The sequence below is a fragment of the Glycine soja genome, chromosome 16 (genome assembly GCF_004193775.1).
Source record: "Glycine soja cultivar W05 chromosome 16, ASM419377v2, whole genome shotgun sequence".
NCBI classification, from domain to species: Eukaryota; Viridiplantae; Streptophyta; class Magnoliopsida; order Fabales; family Fabaceae; genus Glycine; species Glycine soja.
The window spans coordinates 24,266,404-24,286,641 of NC_041017.1; the positions used below are offsets into that span (position 1 = coordinate 24,266,404).

The 20,238-nt window shown below is 35.6% G+C and overlaps 1 pseudogene; it reads right to left on the minus strand.

Annotated features, from left to right (window-relative positions):
• Positions 1 to 1,124: 1,124 nt before the first annotated feature.
• LOC114389874 lies at positions 1,125 to 15,026 on the minus strand (annotated as a pseudogene).
• Positions 15,027 to 20,238: the final 5,212 nt, after the last annotated feature.

The following is a 20,238-nucleotide window of genomic DNA, read 5'->3' on the forward strand; positions in this document are numbered from 1 at the left end:
TAAAAAATATAGGACCTACACAATTTCATGTTAACAAAATGTGTAATTTCTGCACTGTTATTCACATCGGGGTCTTATTCACTTATTCATTGTAGACTTCACACCACCTTCATGATTCCTTATAATTAAATCTTCAATAAATCAGTAGTGACTTCTCATCTTGTTAAAAGGGATTACGTGGGATGAGAAAAAGATAATCCTCTTTGCAATTAGTTAAAAAAAGAAACAAAAAAAGTCTCGAAAAATCTAAAGGGTTTTAAGTGAGATTATTCGATAGGTGTGTTATTTATATTTTTTACTAAAAAATCTCATAAAATTGATCCTGAAAAAGCTTTTGAAATTTGTATACTTTTGAATACTGTAAGTTTTTTTAAGTTATAAAAAATTTTAATCGAATACCAACAGATTTCATTGTATTTCTTAAAAAATTATAATAGTCTTGATTGAATACCACAAGACTTATTTTTACCATTTAAAAATATTGATCGAATATTATAAGACTATTTTATAAAAAATAATATTTTAAAATCCATTAAAATCTTAATTGAATACACTCCTAAGTTTGAAATAATATGATTAACAAATACTTTTCTCCACGTGCTAATGAATAAGAAAAATCTTTACCAAGTGCACATTCACTAGCACAAAGGTATCAATTGAACATAGTTTCAAACAATGACATGGTTTCACATGTCAGGATGTCAATAAAACATATAATTAAAGTAATGACTATTGTTACTGAGGTAAAAAATTTCATTGTGGACAAAAACATTCATCAGTTCACTTACTCATCCTTTGGGAGCAAAATTTTAATTCCAAATTTGGAATGTCAGACTGCAAGTTTTGGAACATCAACAATTAACATGATAACTATACATATGGATGAATCAAAAGTCTAGGGTTCCCTCGAGTGGTTTTTAAGGAGGATACCATCTTATGCAACATGGATATTTCAAAATCTTTGTGTCAACTATTTCCTCAATGATTCAATGTGTGTTTGGTTACCGCTGGGAGGCTTCTAAATGATTGTTGAATCAAAAGTTACAAATTCGTACTTCTCACAAAAGTAACAAATTAGTTACAAATTCCTACTTCTCACAAAACATGAATGGGAATATGTTCGTTCAATCTAACATTAAACCAAACACACCATCAATCTCCAATTCAATTTGCTCCAATCATTGATTTAGTGCTTCAATCTCATTCAAATGGGGGTCAGTGTCACACTTGCCAAAGCCTATGGAGGCATATCCTCTTCAATTTTTGGATCCATCTTTGTTGTCTTGGAAACATCAACTGCCTCATGCATTTCTAAAGCCCTCTGAGATGGATTTTTGTTATTGGATTATTCGTTGGTTGCCATTTTGAGAATAAAGAGATTGGCAAATATGCCTGTACTTTTTTGAAATGTTACAAGTTTATGGGGACATCCATATGTATCATAACATATAGTAATGTGTATCACTAGTGTGAGATAGCTAGATCAGTAATCCCAGAGAAAACAAGTTTAAGTGATATACAACTACAATTTCAATTTATCATCAAGGAAATAAAGCATATCCTTATTGTTGAACAATGATTAAAGGAAAAGTTATTGAGCTCATTAGATTTTGGCAGGAGAACCAAATGCATGTCTAGCTTTAAAAAAAATATACTAGAACAAATAGGTTCAAGTATTATGGTGGAGAGAGGAATCCACATTTGTGCATTTTATTAGCTCATATAATCAATAAGGAAACTTAGTGATATAAAATTATCAAGTAGCACCATTGGACACTGGTATACAATATATGTACCTTTAATTGGCTTCCTTGGACATTTTCATAGGCCTCATCTGCCTCTTGTGGAATTTTAAAAATTTCTAAGGCAGAATAATTTACTCCTTGGCCTCTCCTGGAAGGCTATAGCAGATTTTACAATGCATCAGATTCAGAACACAAACTAAAAATATATCCTAGTGGCAGACTCTATCAACAAGAGTGCCATAAGACAAACCTAAATATCCTCAAATTAAAGACATTGACACTATTTCAATAATTACCAACAAACAACATTGAGATACTTCTAGGACGCACTACCTTCAATTCAATTTTGAAATCTCCAAGAACAATTTTATGCAATGTTTCATTGTTTACAGTGTTTGGTATCTTGTGACGAAGAAGCCTTGACATCTCACTTTCTAAAACCTAAATCAAGATAATAGTAATAGCATTGATCTTTAATTACCAACTCCTATCAGTACAACTAAAATGTAGAACTGAAGATTTATATATCAACTTACATGCTCTTGAACTAACAGAATTGGAAATTCTATGTCAACTACATGTTCGATCTTCACAAGAAAAAGGCCCATAGAAGCACATACATCATCTAGGCAATTATGCGGAACACCTTTTTCCTTAACTTCACGATGCAACACAGCCTGTCACAACAATTTGTGATAAACTATAAATCTAAGATCAATATTTTCCATTTCTGTTTTTCTCCTATCTTGACATAATTTTCATGTGCAAGTTTGTATGGTTAAATATCTTAAATTTAAAAAATAGATAAGCACAATTACAAAACAAAGAGACTTGACATTCAAAACGTGATTCCTCCAAAGGAGTGGCTAAGTAGTAATTTCTCGTAATAATGCTTCATAAATTAGATGACATGCAATTGAGAACCTTTATTTTTGCATGTAAATAATCATTTAGTTGCCTGACATAAACTATCCAAAGAAGGTCTCCTATGAATAGATTCATCCAAGGATTGGAAGATATATGAAGTCTCAACCACTCTAACATGATCAACCTTCATCTCTGCAAACAACTAAAATTAGTAAATAAAATAGAACCACAAAAAATAATTCAACAGAAATAATCCCCTCTATATACTAAAAAACTAACAATAGATTTAAGGACACAACAAAATAAACAAAAATGTATATCAAACTTACCACACACATCATTATGCAAACTATGTCCCACTAATATGATTCCTTTTGATAAGAACTTCTGCATGTATTTCTATGGAAGTACAACACATCTTCATTATGCACTTGACAGGATGATATAGAAAAACAACAAAGGAAATCACAAAATACTTGTGTTGTAGTCTACAATTTCCTTGTCTGGTTTTACAAGTTTATTTAGTTGGACTTGAAAAGTTCACAAATTTTATCTATCTACAACCCCGAAAAGGAGAGTGGTTTCAAGACAATTATGCACAATGTGCAACCTTTGTTTGGTATGCAAAGCAAGAGTGTGCATAAATTACCTTTAGGTTATGTTTTACCACACCACACAGACTTTAACTAAAGCCTTAGCCTTATCTTCATTGAGAACCATTTCACAGTCAATAACAAACATTGCAGTAGAATTCGTCACCTTGGGTTTGTTTTTGAATTTTATAACTATCTATCCCTTCAAATCCATACCATAAAAGCAACATGAATGAGGAATCAGTACTAACTATCCTCCCATTTAAATTCAATTACAAATGGTGGATCAAACCTCATAAATTGATGGAAATGAATAATCCAATGAGAATAAATGTGTAAGTCTAAGATCCAATACATCATGTAATCAATTCTAATGTCAATAATAAAGTATTGTTATTTCTTTATCATTTTTTATACTTTTTGATAAAAAAAATGGTTGACTTGACAAAGTCATTGATTAAAATTAAAGATTTGTTATCATAATAGAGATTATGAAAATGAGAAACAAGTCTCTTATAATTTTAATCTAAATTATCTTTTATCGTAAGATTATTGTGAATAGGGCATCAATAATTCAGATAGATCAATATATATGTAATGATCTTTATTAGATAAAGATTAATAGATCTCATTTATTAAATTGCATATATAGATGATGTACATGTAGATGTCATCATTGAACTGACTCAATTGAGAATTCCTAATAGTTAATATTACTATGTCAATAAGAAGTTCTTAAGAAGAAATATAATAGTTTCCTTTGACTTGAGATTATCATAGTAATTAATAGGTTATTTATTATATTTTAATTTTGGATACCTAATGTTTTAGGGCACTAGTTGAATGAAAATTGGATATGATTAAATACTTGTAGAATTAATGATTAATCAAGAAGAAATCCATCAAGTCTTGGTAATGAGTTTGAGATCTATGATATAATTAAGACCTTGGTTAGGACAATATTGAATGAAAGAAGAATTTCTTAAGTAATTTATTGATTAAATGTGTTAAGTTATTAGAGTTTGATAATAATATTACACTCTAGAGTTAACCTTGAGATGTAAATGATGGAAGGAAATATTACATTATTCTTCTATTGGTTCTTGAAGGTAAAAAATGTTACTTCATACTACTTGGATATTCAGGAGTGTTGTTAGACGCCTACGTTGCTTAGTAAATTAATTATGATTAATTGACTACTAATTTAATATTGAACCTATCGGATCACTCGCAAACAAATGTTTCAATCTTTGTAAAAGAAAATAATTTATATGATAATTAAATTAGAGAATTTAATGTAATCAAATAAATATTTTAGTGGAATATTATTATATTCTTTGCTAGCACCAAGAATATAACTAATATAGACAACTAGTATTATCTTACAAATGTGAAAGTTGTCCATAAAATAAGAATAAGAATTTATCACTACATATCAAGATCAAATCTTGTGATTAGTTATCGTAGTTAGTCATGTGAATATTTAAGAATTATCTTAATTTGTCTTATACCAGGAAGCTTCTTAAGATTAAAAGACATGAGATGGTTTTTATTTTAAAATATAAAGATAATGAGATGTGAAATTATTTAAAATATAATCTCTCCTTTTTTAAAAAGGCTCACATTCATATCTCTTTAACGTTACAAATAAATAGGAAATATCTATCTGAGAACAAATGAGTATACACAAACTAGAAAAATTCAAGCCTAAATTTTTGAGATGAAAAGTAGGAAGAGGATTTGCTTTCTAGAGTTCCACTCATCAAAGAGTTAATAACAAATATTGGTCTTGGTATGGATACACATAGAGTCTTCACACTAATGAAGAAAGAATTTTGTTACTTCAAGAACACAAATCTATTTTTCTCTATTTATTATTGTTGTATATTTTAAATGCAAAATAAATCATAATTTTTCATTGCATGTATTGGGAACACTTCTATTTAACTATCAATAATGATGTTACAGGATTACTTGGACTAGCCTCTGTGCTGCCAACATCAGTCGGTAACAAAAATTATAGTAAAAATATTGATAATTGTAGGTATCAATGAAATCAACACCATTAATTAAGATTTTTACTAATTGATTTGAAAGTTAAGTGCATTCCGTTATCTATCACAAAACCCAATAAGAAGAAAAACAACAATTAACATTGAAAGGTATCTATCACATAGAGATTATGTATTATGCCATTATCTGTTGCAGATTCTTCAATTTTAGGCTCTAGTTCTACACACATATTCGATTGCAGCAACAAGACATTCAACCTGTGAGCCAACTTCAAATTGGCATGATGATTTAGATAGTATAAATCAGGAAAACAAGAATTCATATATTTATAAATTTAGAACTATGTAAATAGTAATTTAAAAAACAAGGCACTTAAGGAAATAATCATTATCAGAACCAAATTGGTCACTAAATAGGTGAAGGCACAAGTTCAAGGTTCAAGAGTTCAACCAGGATTTAAACCAGGGTCGAATTTGTTTCAGTAAAGTACTATTTTTTAAAAAATTATATAATATATTAAGAAATATCAAACAAAAGTAACATGATACACATAAATTTATAATTTAATTTAATTTTAAAAATTAAACTTCACTTAAAAGTGTCATAAGTCATAACATATAACAAAAGTAAATCAACAATAACAAATATAATCCATTGGCAACACTTAATTTAAGTTCAACAATAACAAATAAAAATTGGCAAAAAAAAATTTGTGATTTTTGTTCAACCGTCAACTTTAGTGGGTTTGCTGGTTCTTATCAGTTTCTATGGTTCATGACGGGTTTAATAGCATTGCACGTCGATTTTAGGGTTTAAACTGACCAGATAGGACACCGATTCCTAGTTGAATCGATCAGTCCAGTTCAGTTCTGACAACCATGGAAATAATAATAATAATAATAATAATAATAATAATAATAATAATAATAATAATAATAATAATAAAATAATAATAAAGGGTTGGTAGAAAGCCTAAAACACATGCTGCAAGTATGACTTTTATAGGAAGGAAATTCAGTCTTCAGTAGAAAACTTACAAAATGAAAACAAAAATGCTCATTACTATTTTGAGTCATAACAATCTCTATAAACAAATCTGTTATGTCAAGTAAGTTAACATTAGTAGCAGTACTGGTATAGTCCAGGAAATAAGGTTTGATCGCAAATCTTAAACTGATTTCTAGCAGAACAATCACCATTAAAGCATACCTCCGTAGGGGTATCATGAGATTTATCTTTTAGTCTCTCCAACATGTATTCATTTGAATGGTGTCACATGATGTTATCAAAAAAATGAGCACAAGGGAGAAATCGATGAAACTCACATCTTTTTGTGTGTGAATTTGGACATTGAAAAGTTTATTACCTTCAAGTTTTCCTACTTTTGAAAATGTCTTTAGAAATGCAGTCAATATCTATGAAGCACAAACTCAAACACGAAACACGAAATGAACACTAGGGCACAACTAAAATCTAAAACATAAATCACGGGACACACACACACACATGTGTGTGTGTGTGCATTATATGATCAACATGACAAAAATGTACATTGATCATTAAGATTTATATCAAGACGAACAAAGGATGTACCAAAAGTGCACAAAAGGAGAGGAAAGTCAGCGAACTAGAAAAGAAAAACAAGATGAAGTGATAAACAAAGGAACCACGAACGTGAAGTCAAGCAAGCAAGGCAACTAGACGCTGATGAGGCAATGATGAATGGAAAATAACCAATAACATCAGTCTACGCAAGAATGTTAATGGATGGTGTCATGCAAAAGGGGCAAACCCCAAATATGAATAGAAGAAAAGAAGGCATAACATTATGTGAAACTATGAAAGAGGTTATCAAATAAGCTAATTTTAGAAAGAAATTTTTATAGTCTAATCTTTTAGGTTGACTAAAAATTTTGATAAAAAAAATCAAAGTATCCATTGTTTGTCCAAAGAAGTGTCTGTTATGTGTCCAACTGTTTGGAGAAGTGTGTTCGACATGTCCAATCCCAAAAAAAATGGACACCGCAAGAATCATCAGAAGTGTCAATGCTTCCTAGGGCAATATCTCATGGGATCTCTTTGATGGATCACTTGAACTTTCCCCAAACTTTTTGTCATGACTATTCAAGAATTTTTTCCAATCTCCCAGTTTACCCTTCAGGCCTCTTTTTTGTGCCAATTTTACGATATCAACTAGCACCTACCCACATGGAAGCAATAGTACTTATCTTGATAGGATAGAGGAGAAAGAAGAATGAAACGAAAAACAAAATACTAGCAAACCGCTCATCAGATCTCACCCATTTAAACTGGCAGACATATACATCTAAAGTCTAAAAGTTCCCAAAATGTAAGGTGGTACTTAGTTTAAGTCTTTGTTTTCTATTTTCATTTTTTGTTTTCATATTTTGAAAACAATTTTCATTTTCAAAATTGTTTTAGATTTTGAGAATATGTTTAAGTTTTTTTTTCTATTTTTAAAATATGAAAATATTGAAAAGTCGGTTGAGGCATTTCAACAAACACCTTATCAGCAACAAAAACATTTTTGAACCCTAATGCATAATATTTTGTCCTCACTACCCTCAACTATGCCATCAAACCACCCCAATTCACCGACTTTGCACCTCTCCATCAACAATCAGATCAGGGTGCCACAAAACCTACCCAGAAGGGAACAAAATCATTGAAGCCCCTAACATATCCACTAAACTAGAACAATTTAGGTCGCAACTAGGTTTTGCTGTGAAAGGTGGCAAAGTGCAACGTTTTGATGGTTGAGGTTGGGTCGTGGGTGTTTGTGGTGGTGATTGTGGAGGATAGAGTGATGCGGTCAATTTGGGTTATGGTGTGGTGTTTGGAGGTTTGAGTGGTGATCGTTTGATCAATGTAGTGATGATGGAGTTTGGAGGTAGGTGTTGGTGCGTGGTGGACTAGTGGTGGTTATGGGAGATGAAGGTTGAAGGAGAAGGCAGGGAAGGGAAAAATGATGGGTCGAGAGGATTGGAGACAAGGTTGTTAATGAAGTTGGTTATAATTATGACTCATGCCATTGCATTTTCACTTTTAGAGAAAGCATTGAAAATGACAAATCCTTTCTTTCATTTTGAAACCTTTGAGAATGTTTTCTCTAAAAATGTCTTCAAAACACATTTTCTATTTTATTTGAAAATGAAAACAGAAAGTGGTAAAACCAAACGCCACCTACAAACTTTATCGATATGACTATCGATAACTTCACTGGTTTGATCATCACCCACAAAAAAAAACAGGTTGTAAAGGATTTATGCAAACTTATGAATCTAATACTAACATCAAATTCTCTATGAACTAATTCATTAAATTGAATTGAATAAGAGAAAATAGGTTAAGCACTGACAATGTAAAATAACTGTACATTGTCATCCAGTCACAACTTACATCATGTATGGTAAGTTTTATAACTTTTTATGATAACAACCCTAAAAGTTATATCAACAGTGATTTGTGTTGTTTTATACTGTTAGTGCATGATCATTGAATTCATTAAATAAATTTTAAAGCATGAGCATTTAGTCCAATGATGATTCACTTTTCCTCGCTGCCATTGAAACTATGACAAGAAACAAATAACAAAACTAAGAGTAGATGCAAGCACTACTAAAAAAATATTTTTTTATGACGCACCTTTGATGACGGTTCTCGAAAACCGTCTTAGTATGTAAGGCGGTGGTAATTTTGTAAATAAGAGGTTTTTCAACAAAGAATTTTCTATAAAAATCGTCTTAGAAACTACCATCGACAACAGTTTCGCGAAAACCATCTTAGAAGGTTATTATTTGTTGAAAGTGTCCTCTAATCTATTGTTTTTTACTCTCCCTCTCACTCTCATCCTCATTCTCATTCACGAACCCTATGTTTTTTTCATCTTCCACTATGTCCATCATCTTTCTTCTTGGTCTCTGATGGTAAAGAGAGATGTGAAATAAAGGCCATGGTCGCCACCAGCTTCCAAAGGACGTTCAAAGAGTACATGAGTGACTATCCACTCTATTCCCTTCTCTCTTCCAAATACCAAACCTGGGCCTTCGTTCTCTGTCACCTTAGTCTCCAACCTTTTGAAAAACTCTTCCCTCTCACCACGACCAAACTAATCCCTAAGACTCAAATCCTTGACAAAACCCTAAACCCTAACGCCACCACTGAACATTACCCACAATAAGAACCACCACCACCGCAGATCGATCCTTAATTACCCAAAACCCTAAGCCTCCCCAATCCTAATTCCCCTAACCTTAACCAAGATCAAGATTCAACCATGCAAGACCCAATCCCCATCACCCTCACCGTCATTCGGAGAGGGATCTCCAAAGCAGCCACCTGCAGCGGCTGCCTCAGTGTCGTAGAGTCCGGTGGTTGAACTAAGGCTAGCGCCAACTTACATAGTGGTGAATGCAATTTTGGAGAAGAAGGAGGATGAATTGGGGTCGAGGTGTGGCCACTTGTTGACAGCGGTGGAGGCAATCGGAGAGGAAGGGACACCGAGGTACACTAGTCTGAGGCTGAATTTGGTTTGGTGGTGCCACTGCTCTTGAAGGCAATTCTACGTGTTAGGAACTCCTTCATTTGCTGGAAATGTTGGCATATGTACGTATTTAATTATTTTACCATGTTTTCATCTTCCCCGGCTTATGTTATGTTGTTAACGCAACATTCCTCAGGATTTTGTGGTTGATTATTTTGAGTTTTGGTATGTGTTAGTTACTTAGTTTGGTAACTATAGGCTTTGCATACTTGTTGTGTTTTGAAGTAGAATTAAGTTGTAGCTGCACGCATGGATGGGCTTTTGTTTTTGTCAAGGTCTAGGTCTAGGGGTCAGCTATTGCAATTGTTTAAATGTGATGACTCTTGAATCCTGATTGTATTGTTATTTTAGGTCATGTAAGTGCATGGATGGCTTTGTGGCAATGGATTGCTATTTTCTAGACTATTCAATTCAATTTCCATGGCATTTTTTAGCCTTTGGTGTTTATGGAATTATTTCCCTTCATGGAAGCTAGGGTTTTCATAAATCTGGCTTTGTTGATTAAGGTTTTAAATCTTGATTGTGTTGCTACTGGATTTGCATTATGGTTGTGGTTCACCACCAAGATGTTACAAGTGCATTACATGATGTGGTCTGCATTTTAATTCCTATTTGTTATTTATTTATTGGGATGGAATCTGGCTCTGTTGTTTACGAAAGGTCCATACTAGTTCACTTTGATGGATGAGGTGATTGGAGTAGAAATTAATGGAAATCACATTTAGAAATAATTCGTTGTTGGATAAACCAAATAAAACCAAGCACTGTCATGGTACTTTATCAAAAACTAAAATTCCAGTATACATTTAAAGTAAAACCTTTTCAAAGTTTTCATCTAAAGTTTTCTTTGGTTTTTCTTGACCCTTTTTAATTAAACTATCTTCAATTTTATTTACTTTTCACATTGGACCTTTGTTGTTCTTTTGCTCACATGATCAAACCACCTTAGAATAGTTTATCTTGTTTTCTATTCATTAAGTGCAACTCCAACTTTTTCCAAATATTTCATTAATTCATTCCAAATATAGGTTTGTGTGTGCATGAGGCAATAAACTGAATGAATTGATTATTAATATACAACTTTATTTTTATATTATGGTTGGTTGTCATTTGGAAATTCATAAATTTTTATGTAATTCTTTCCACAGAATTCACTTTTTTCGTATTTTTGATTTTGAGGGGAACAATAAATCAAGTTGACATATGTTATAGGGAACACTTCATGCCATTTGGCTTTCTATATAATGCATCCAAAAGATGGATTTGGTGGTTCCTTCTATTAGTGTCTGTTTTGTTCCACTTCATAGTCATTGCATTCACCCAAACAAGCTTGTCAAGAACTAATTCTCCTTACAGATAAGCTCTCTTAGGTGAAAGGCCATCAATGGTTTTATATCTATGCACCCTATAAGCAAAAGAATCTCAAGTTTGAAGTGTAGACAATGCACAAACCCAAGTTATTGTATCCTAAAATTTACTTTAATTATGAAGAACAGTGGTGACAAGGATTGAATTCTTGACCACTTGGTAAGAGCCAACTCTTCTAAAAGCTTAAGCTCTTAGGTGGAGGTCCTTGAATGTGACAATGAGTTTGGATTGGTACCTTTTCATTTTGCATATAATTTTTTTGGTTATCATATAAACCATACTATACTAACTGACATCTTTGATTCAATGGTATAAGGAGCTCAACAAACCCCAATTTTTTATTTTAGAATGACCGATTCTGTTTCAATTTATGGTGAAATTTATTCATTCAAATGTTCTATATAAGTTGCAGCTCTTGAAAATAACAATGCATTCTTTTTTCCAAGCCCATTATTGTAATTTGTAACATAGAATATCATGTTTTTGTTCATTTGTAGCACTAAATGATGTTTGTAAGTCTTATTTATGGTGCATATCAATGTTGGTAACTAAATACCAAAAACTTTATTTGGTGCAAACATTCTTGATTATCTGAGAATTGGCCACATATGCTTATCTTCCTGCAAGGAGTAACACAGGATAAACAATAATTTATATAGATTTATGCATTTTTCCCTTTGAAGAAGAGTTGATATTGATTGAATTAAGAGAGCTTCTTTGTGAATGAAATTATATATTCTATAGCTTTAAAAATTAAGTGTTATAGTTTTTATGCCTACAATTTATCCTGTTACATGATTTGTATTTCAGGTTTAGCTGGTGCCACAGCTGATGTCCACTATTATGATGTCTTGACTAATAAATGGTCTAGGTGAGCTTAGAACTAAGTTATTCTTTCTCACCTCCATTAAGACTTAATTATTACTTGTATAGACTTGCATACTTTGCATCAGTGCTTAATAAGGGAAATATCATGTAGGATAACTCCCTTTGGAGAACCTCTAACTTCAAGGGTTGTACATGTGGCGACTGCTGTAGGAACTATGGTGGTTATTCAGGAAGCATGGAAAGAATATCTTAATGTTTCTGAGCTTATTTCCTTTATTTAAATGATTAGCTTAGTTCTTAATGGAATATTGTCATGTTACATGTTAGTCATCTTATACGACTAACTTTTGTATAGAAAATATTTTCCAAAACTTGTATAGTTTCCCCAATTTATAGTTATTTTGTAGGGTTTTGTAAATAAATATTGTTTTCTTGTTATAGTTGTCTCTAGAATATTTTCCATTGGATTTAATGATGAAATCTATTCAATTTCAAGTTAAATGAGGCTAAATATTGAAGTACCAAAAGTGGTAGTTGCGCTCAGCTCACCATTTGGGCTCAGCGCGCATCCATCGCTAAGCGCAGCTTCAGCACGCTTAGCGCGACAGAAGAATCTGACGGAGCATCAATTTCAAGTCCGCGCGCTAAGCGCGTGATCCGCTCGCTAAGAGCGATGTTCGTCTCTTGCCAGGCTCAGCGCATGACTGGCTCCAAGCCCAAATCCACTTACTCACGCTAAGTGCGAAGGTAGTGCTAAGCGCGACATCGCAGATTTAGAGCCTATTTAAAGTCTGTCTTGTGCAGAATTAGGGTACACACACACATATACACACACACACACACAGAGACAATTTTGAGAAATCCAGAGCAAGGAAACCACAATGCTAATTTTGAGATAGAGGCTCTGGAGGCAGCAATAGGAGCAGCTTTGCAGAGAAGCCTAGGGTTCTTCAATTAGAGATAGATTAGTGAGTTGTAGAGTGATTGTGAGGAGCTGAGAAGAGGAGGAGGGATCCCCCTTCTTGTGTAACGAATAATTATTTTGTACTCTCAATCTCATTTGTGTTAGGGTTTTTCTGTAATGGCTGGCTAAACACCCTTGTTGGGGATTTCTAAGGAACAGCTGATGTAATTACTTTAATATCTAATTAATTGTGTTTTATGTGTTCAATGCTTCTTTCAATGCTTAATTTCTGCATGCTCTTGGTCTGATCACCCATTTGTGTGTATAGTTAGGTGACTTTAGCATTGGGAAATGTATTGTTGCCTTAGAACTTGATAGAAGCAAGACTCCATAACCACATTACCAAGGATGGATTGTTGGGGTTTTGGTTTTCTGAATATGATGTTACGATAATGTTGTTTAAGTTAAGCCTAGTCTTACAAGAAGGATTTGCGGACGAAGCTTAGGTTAAATTATTCTAAACTTACGAGGGATCGAGGTTTAGTATTTTAGGCTACAACATAGAACACAAAAGCATGATTGATTAGAGAAACATCTTCATATGCATCAGCTTGTTTGTTAGAAAGACCCAACACTTTTTACCTATTGCTGTCAAATTTTACTTACTTGCATTTACTGTTTTTACCATAGAAGTAGTTTATTTCTATTTTAACCATCCATTATCAATGCTATTCCAACAATGCCTTATTTCTGAATAAAATTGTCTAGTAAGCAAGTTCCCTGAGTTCGATACTCGGATCACTCCGTTTTAATTTTAAATACTTGACGACCCGGTGCGCTTTCCGGCGAATCGGATTTCCCTTGAACATATTTGTATAAAGGAAAATTGGACAAAAAAGTAACTGCAGGGGAAATCCAACAAAGTATTTATGGCACCGTTGCCGGGGAACTTAATTCATTAGAAGAGTTCAGTTCAGTTTTACGGCATTGCTTTATATTTTTCTCTTGATTCATTGATTCTTTTTGTTCATATTTTAGTTATTGCACATTTTATTGTTCTTTTGAACTGGATAATTGTTGTTTTGTTTCTCTTGTATGCAGAGAAGATCTACTGCAGGTGATTTGATCCCCATCAATTTGGAGATTAACGCTACTTGCAGGAGGCGCAACGCATAGAGAATTAGAAAATTTTTGCAGGACTTAAAACCAGCAACAACTCCAGAAGAAGAACCTCGATCTTCTGAGGCATCTTCTAGCTTTCCTATTCCAGGGCAATCTCATACAGATTTAATTGGAGAAATTATCATGGTTGAAGAGCCAAGGAGAGTGACCCTAGAAGATTACTCAAATTCAAGTGTGCCATAATTTTTCACCAGCATTGCACAACCAAAGGTTCAGGCACAAATAATCACATATCCTCCTTCTTTGATACAGTTGATTCAAAATAATCTGTTTCATGGTCTACCAAATGAAGACCCATACGCACACTTGGCCACTTACATTGAAATATGAAATACTATTCGATTGGCTGGTGTGCCTGAAGATGCAATTCGATTGAGCTTGTTTTCGTTCTCATTGTCTAGAGAAGCTAAGAGGTGGCTTCACTCATTCAAAGGCAACAGTCTTAAGACTTGGGATAAAGTAGGTGAGAAATTTCTGAAGAAGTATTTCTTGGAGTCTAAGATTGCAGAAGGCAAAGCAGCCATCTCTTCTTTTCACCAATTTCCAGATGAATCCCTAAGTGAGGCCTTAGAAAGATTCTGTGGTCTATTGAGAAAGACACCCATTCACAGATTCTCAGAACCGATTCAGCTCAACATTTTTATTGATGGGTTAAGGCCACAGTTCAAGCATCTATTAGACGCTTCTATTGGGGGAAAGATAAATTTGAAAACTCTCAAAGAAGCCATGGATCTTATTGAAAATATGGCTGCAAGTGACATTGCTATTCTCAGAGATAGAGTCCACATACCAACAAAGAAAAGTCTTCTGAAACTTACATCACAAGATGTGTTGTTGGCACAGAACAAGTTGTTGTCCAAGCAATTGGAAGCATTGACCGAAACACTAAGTAAGTTGCCAACTCAAATACATTTTGCGCAATCTTTACCATCTACTGTTTTGTAGGTTGAAGGGTGTGCCATCTGTGGTGGAGCTCATAATTCTGGTTATTTTATCCCTAATAAAGAACCAGCTCATGAAGTCAATTAAATGGGGAACCAGCCAAGACAAAATTTCAATGCAGGTGGATATTTCGGATTTCAGCATGGCCAGCCATATAATTCACAACAGAGACAATGGAAAAATCACCCTGGTAATCAATTCAACAAAGACAAGGGTGGTCCATCAACAAGGCCACAACAGCAATGGCTTAGTCTCTATGATCGAACAACGAAGCTGGAAGAGACTCTAGCTCAATTTATGCAGGTTTCTATGTCTAACCAGAAGAGCATGGAGTCTGCCATAAAGAATTTGGAAATCCAAGTGGGACAGCTGGCAAAACAGTTGGCGGATAGGCCGTCAAGCAGCTTTAGTGCTAACACTGAGAAAAATCCAAAGGAAGAATGTAAAGCTATCATGACAAGGAGCAGAATGGCAATTCAAGCTGATGAAAGTAGAGCTGAAGAGAAGGTGGAGGGATTTAAACAACAGCTGGCAGCTGAGCCGACACTGGAACCAGTTTCTGATTTTGTTGAACTTGAGGAAGTTGTGGAAGATGAAGATGACCAACAGAAGAGAGACACCAATAAAAGAGAGTGAAATAGGAATAAAGATGAAGGAAGAACAAGAAAAAGAAACAAAAAGAAAAAGAAAAAGAAGAGATAGAAAAAGAAAAAAATCAAAAAAATGAAAAAGAAAAAGAGAAGGTTGATGAGGAGAAAAAGAAGAGCAAGAGTGAGGTTTCAAGAGAGAAAAAAAGAAAGATTACTTCAGCTGAAGGCAAGGAAGTACCATATCCATTGGTACCTTCCAAGAAGGATAAAGAGCGACACTTAGCCAGATTTCTTGACATCTTCAAGAAGCAGAAGATCACTTTGCCTTTTGGAGAAGCTCTCCAACAGATGTCACTCTATGCCAAATTTTTAAAAGACATGCTGACAAAGAAGAACCGGTACATAAACAATGACACAATAGTTGTGGAAGGAAATTGTAGTGCGGTCATTCAACGCATCCTTCCCCCAAAGCACAAAGATCCTGGAAGTGTCACGATACCGTGTTCCATCGGCGAGGTTACTATGGGTAAAGCTCTCATAGACTTGGGAGCTAGTATCAATTTAATGCCTCTCTCCATGTGCCGGCGACTTAGAGAGATAAAGATAATGCCCACACGTATGACCCTCCAGTTGGTTGATCGCTCCATCACAAGACCATATGGAGTGATCGAAGACGTTTTGGTTAGGGTCAAACATTTGATCTTTCCAGCTGATTTCATAGTGATAGACATTGAAGAAGATGCTGACATTCCCCTAATTCTTGGAAGTCCTTTTATGTCCACCATAAGTTGTGTGGTAGATATGGGGAAGAGGAAACTACAAATGGCTATAGAAGACCAGCAAATCAGTTTTGATATGTTTCATGAAGAGAAAGCTTCGCCTGACCAAAATGTTTGTTTGAAGGTGAATGTGATGGAGGAAAAGAGACCAGAGAAGAAGGTTCTGGAAGTTGGAACCTTATTGGAACCAGGATAATGGGATGATGCGTCAAGCTAGTGATGTTAAAAGAGCATTTACTGGGAGGTAACCCAACTTTTCTTTCCCTTTTCTCTTTTTCATTCTTATCTCTTGCATGTAGTTAGGATAATTGCTTGTGATTGTGATTAATTTTTCATCTTGTTTAGTAGTGAACAAGGGGGTTTTTAAGCCTAGGTGAAGAAATAGATAGAAAAGACTCAGAAAAAAAAATTTCAGTTGTCCATCCGCTAAGCGCCATCTCTTCACGCGCTAAGCCTGAGCTTACTCACGCTAAACGCTTAGACCCCTGACTAGTTGGCTGAATAGTTTAGCTAAGTGCACATCATCGCGTTAAGCCCAACATCTTCACTAGAACTAAACTTCAAGCAGTGGGCTTAGCGGAGATGATGCGCTAAGCGCCACTTTTTCTCTGGAAAAAATTTATTGTAGCAGCACTAAGCACGCTGTCCTGAGCTAAGCCCCATATCCATTCTGTAATTGAACTCCATGACTTGGGCTTAGCGGGGCAGGATGCGCTAAGCGCCAATCTCTTACTGTTTTTGAATTCTTGGAAGTGCGCTTAGTGCGCCTGTTGCACTAAGCCTGAACTACTCTCTGTAAGTTGAAGCTTGATTGCGCGCTAAGCCTTACATCTCAGGCTAAGCGCATATGGCAGAAAATTTTGTGTTGCAGAAAGCGCTAAGCACCACCTTCTGCGCTAAGCCCCAAATGCTCACTGGAATTTGAAACCTCAAGTTAGGCTTAGCACTAGGTTAGGCTAAGCACAGGGTTGCTCAAAACCCAAACGTTGCATTGACGCGCTAAGCGCAGCTGTGCACTAAGCGTGCCATATGAATTTCAGTTTTTAAAACCAAAGGTTGAGGCACTTTGGGTGCTACCTTTACACCAAAGCCTCGGCCCTTCGCTAACCTTAAGCTTGTGTACTTTCTATTGTGTGCTAGAACTTTATGCATCTTCCTTGCTTCTTCTTGCATTCCATCACAATCCAAGTAAGTAGTGCTTCATTTTCACTTTCATTTTCATGCTTTGAATCTTAGGATAGACAATTTCTTGTTTTGATAGCTTGCATTGCTGTTTAGTTTAAGGTTTCTAGCTCTAGGGTTAGTCATTTTAGGATTTTAGGTAACTTAGAAGCCCATTAGGGGCAATGTGGCTGAAAGGGGTGAAAACTCCTATGTTTCTGTTTGGAAATCATGATGAGCACGCTAAGCCCGCCTGCTGCGCTTAGCCTGTTCATCGTAGTTGTTAAATTTTTGGATTTCCAGATGATCATGCTAAGCAGACCATGTCACGCTAAGCGCGTTCATCCCTGTTGATGAACGAAAGCGATGAGCCCGCTAAGCGCGTTTATGCGCTAAGCAGGACTAGTGTTTCAGACATTTAGGATTTTTTGAAATTTTTGCTCAGCGCTAAGCCTGACCTATCAGGCTAAGCGCCAATATGCTTTTGTTTTTAAACCTTGGAATAAGGCTAAGTGCAGCCTGCTGCACTAAGCCATAGTTATGTTTCATGGAGGTTGAGCTAAGCACGCCTTGTTGCGCTAAGCTCAACTCTCTTACTGTTTTTAGTTTTTGTAGTTAGGCTAAGCGCGCCCTGTGCGCTAAGCCTGAGTGTCATTCTGGTGAGGCTGAGCTAAGTGCGCTATCCTGCGCTAAGACCAGACCCTTTTCTGTTTTAAAAACTGTAGACTTAGGCTAAGCCCAGCATGCTGCACTAAGCCTAATCTGCAGAAAAATATTTTGTGTCTATAGGCTAAGCGCAAGTTGCTGCGCTTAGCCCATGAATAAAATTTTATAAGGCACGCTAAGCCCAGCCTGCTGCGCTAAGCGCCCAATTCAGTTTTTAGTTTTATTTTTTCTGTTTTGTTGGAAATAACCTTGACTAATCTTGTTGTTTGATCTTATATTTTCAGATGGCCTCAAAGAAGAGAAAGACACCTGCCACACCTTCCCAGGTCCGATATGACTGATCCAGGTTCACTTCTCCTGAAGCTTGGGAAAGGTACACTGACATTATTGTTCCTAGGAAGCTGTTGTCAGAGAGAAATGTGGTAATCTACCACACTGAATTTGATGAATTTAAGGAAGAATTAGAGAGAAGAAGATGGGATGAAGAATTGACCAACATTGAGGAAGGCAGCATTGATGTTGCCATAGTAAAAGAATTTTATGCTAACCTCTATGATCCAGAGGACAAATCACCAAAGCAGGTGCGGGTCAGAGGTTATTTGATAAAATTTGATGAAGACGCCCTCAACACATTCCTGAAGACCCCTATGATCATTGAGGAGGGGGAGACATTACTAGCTTACTCTAGATTTGCACTCTTGAGGCCTGATCCTCAAGAGTTGGCTGTTAAGCTTTGCATCCCAGGGAGGGGATTCGAGCTTAATGCTGATGGTCAGCCTCTGAAGATCCTCAGGAAGAACATGACCACACTCGCTCAAACATGGAGTGTTCTTTCTTACTCCAACTTGATCCCCACCTCCCACCCTTCTGATATCACATTGGATCAGGCCAAGTTGATTTATGGCATTATTATGAAGATGGGCATGAATTTGGGCTAACTCATCTCTCACCAAATTTCTATCATTGGCCAGCATGACTCCTCTAGGCTTGGATTTCCAGCCTTAATCACAACTTTGTGTAAAGCTAGACGGTTCACATCAGATTCCAGATCCTTGGAGAGCCTTAGCCCTGCCATTAACTTGGCATATATAAAGAAGAACTATTGGAATCTAGATGATCCAACAGTGACATTCAGAGGGCCAAGGAAGGCCAGGGATAAGAGATCTGAGGCTCCCCTTACTTCAGTAGCACCAGATGCTCCTGCTCCTTCTTCATCTATTTTACCAGATCATACTACAGCAGCACCTATTTCTTCTACTCTAGCTACTCCTGCTCCCATACTAGCTCAGTTTCCAGTTCAACTCCCAGCTTCTTCTGCTCATGCATCAGATTTTGTGTTTACTCCAGAGATGCTTCACTCTATGATGCAGAGCCTCTGTAGAGGGCAGGTCATTATCATGCAGAGTCTTCAGAGCTCATGCCTGCCATCTATTATGAGCACAGATGAGTTCCTGACTCTAGTGGCTTGGCCAAGAGTCCAGCCTTCTCCTTCTGGAGGGGGTGGGACCTCCATAGCCCAAGAGCCTATGCCAGCAGAGGAGCCTATGCCAGATGCAGAGGATGAGCCTGTTCCTCCTGAGCCATTTATCTTTGAGATTGATCCAATCGCTCATGAGGAAGCAGCAGCTCAGGAGCCTACTTCTCCAGTTCATATCTCCACAGCACCCATTCCTGAGGATTCCCAGCCATTTGCACCAGCATTGGAGCTAGAGCAGCCTACTGTGCAGGATCCACCAGCTGCTCCGATGTTGGATCTTAATGAGCATGCAGAGGATCACCCGCAGGAGGACTGACAATATCTTTATCTTCTTGTCTTGCATTTTGAACAGTTTATTTTGATCAGTTTATTTAGTTTATGCTTTATGTTTCAGTTATTTAAATTTTAGTATTTAAATTTTAGTCATTTAAATTCCAGTTATTTTAGTGTTGTTTGCTTGCACAAAAAGCTTGTTTGAACAGTGAACTGGTTGAATTTGACATTCAGTGGTGTGTTTTGTTTGAAATGAATGAGAGTTGTATGAATTGAGTGGACTAGA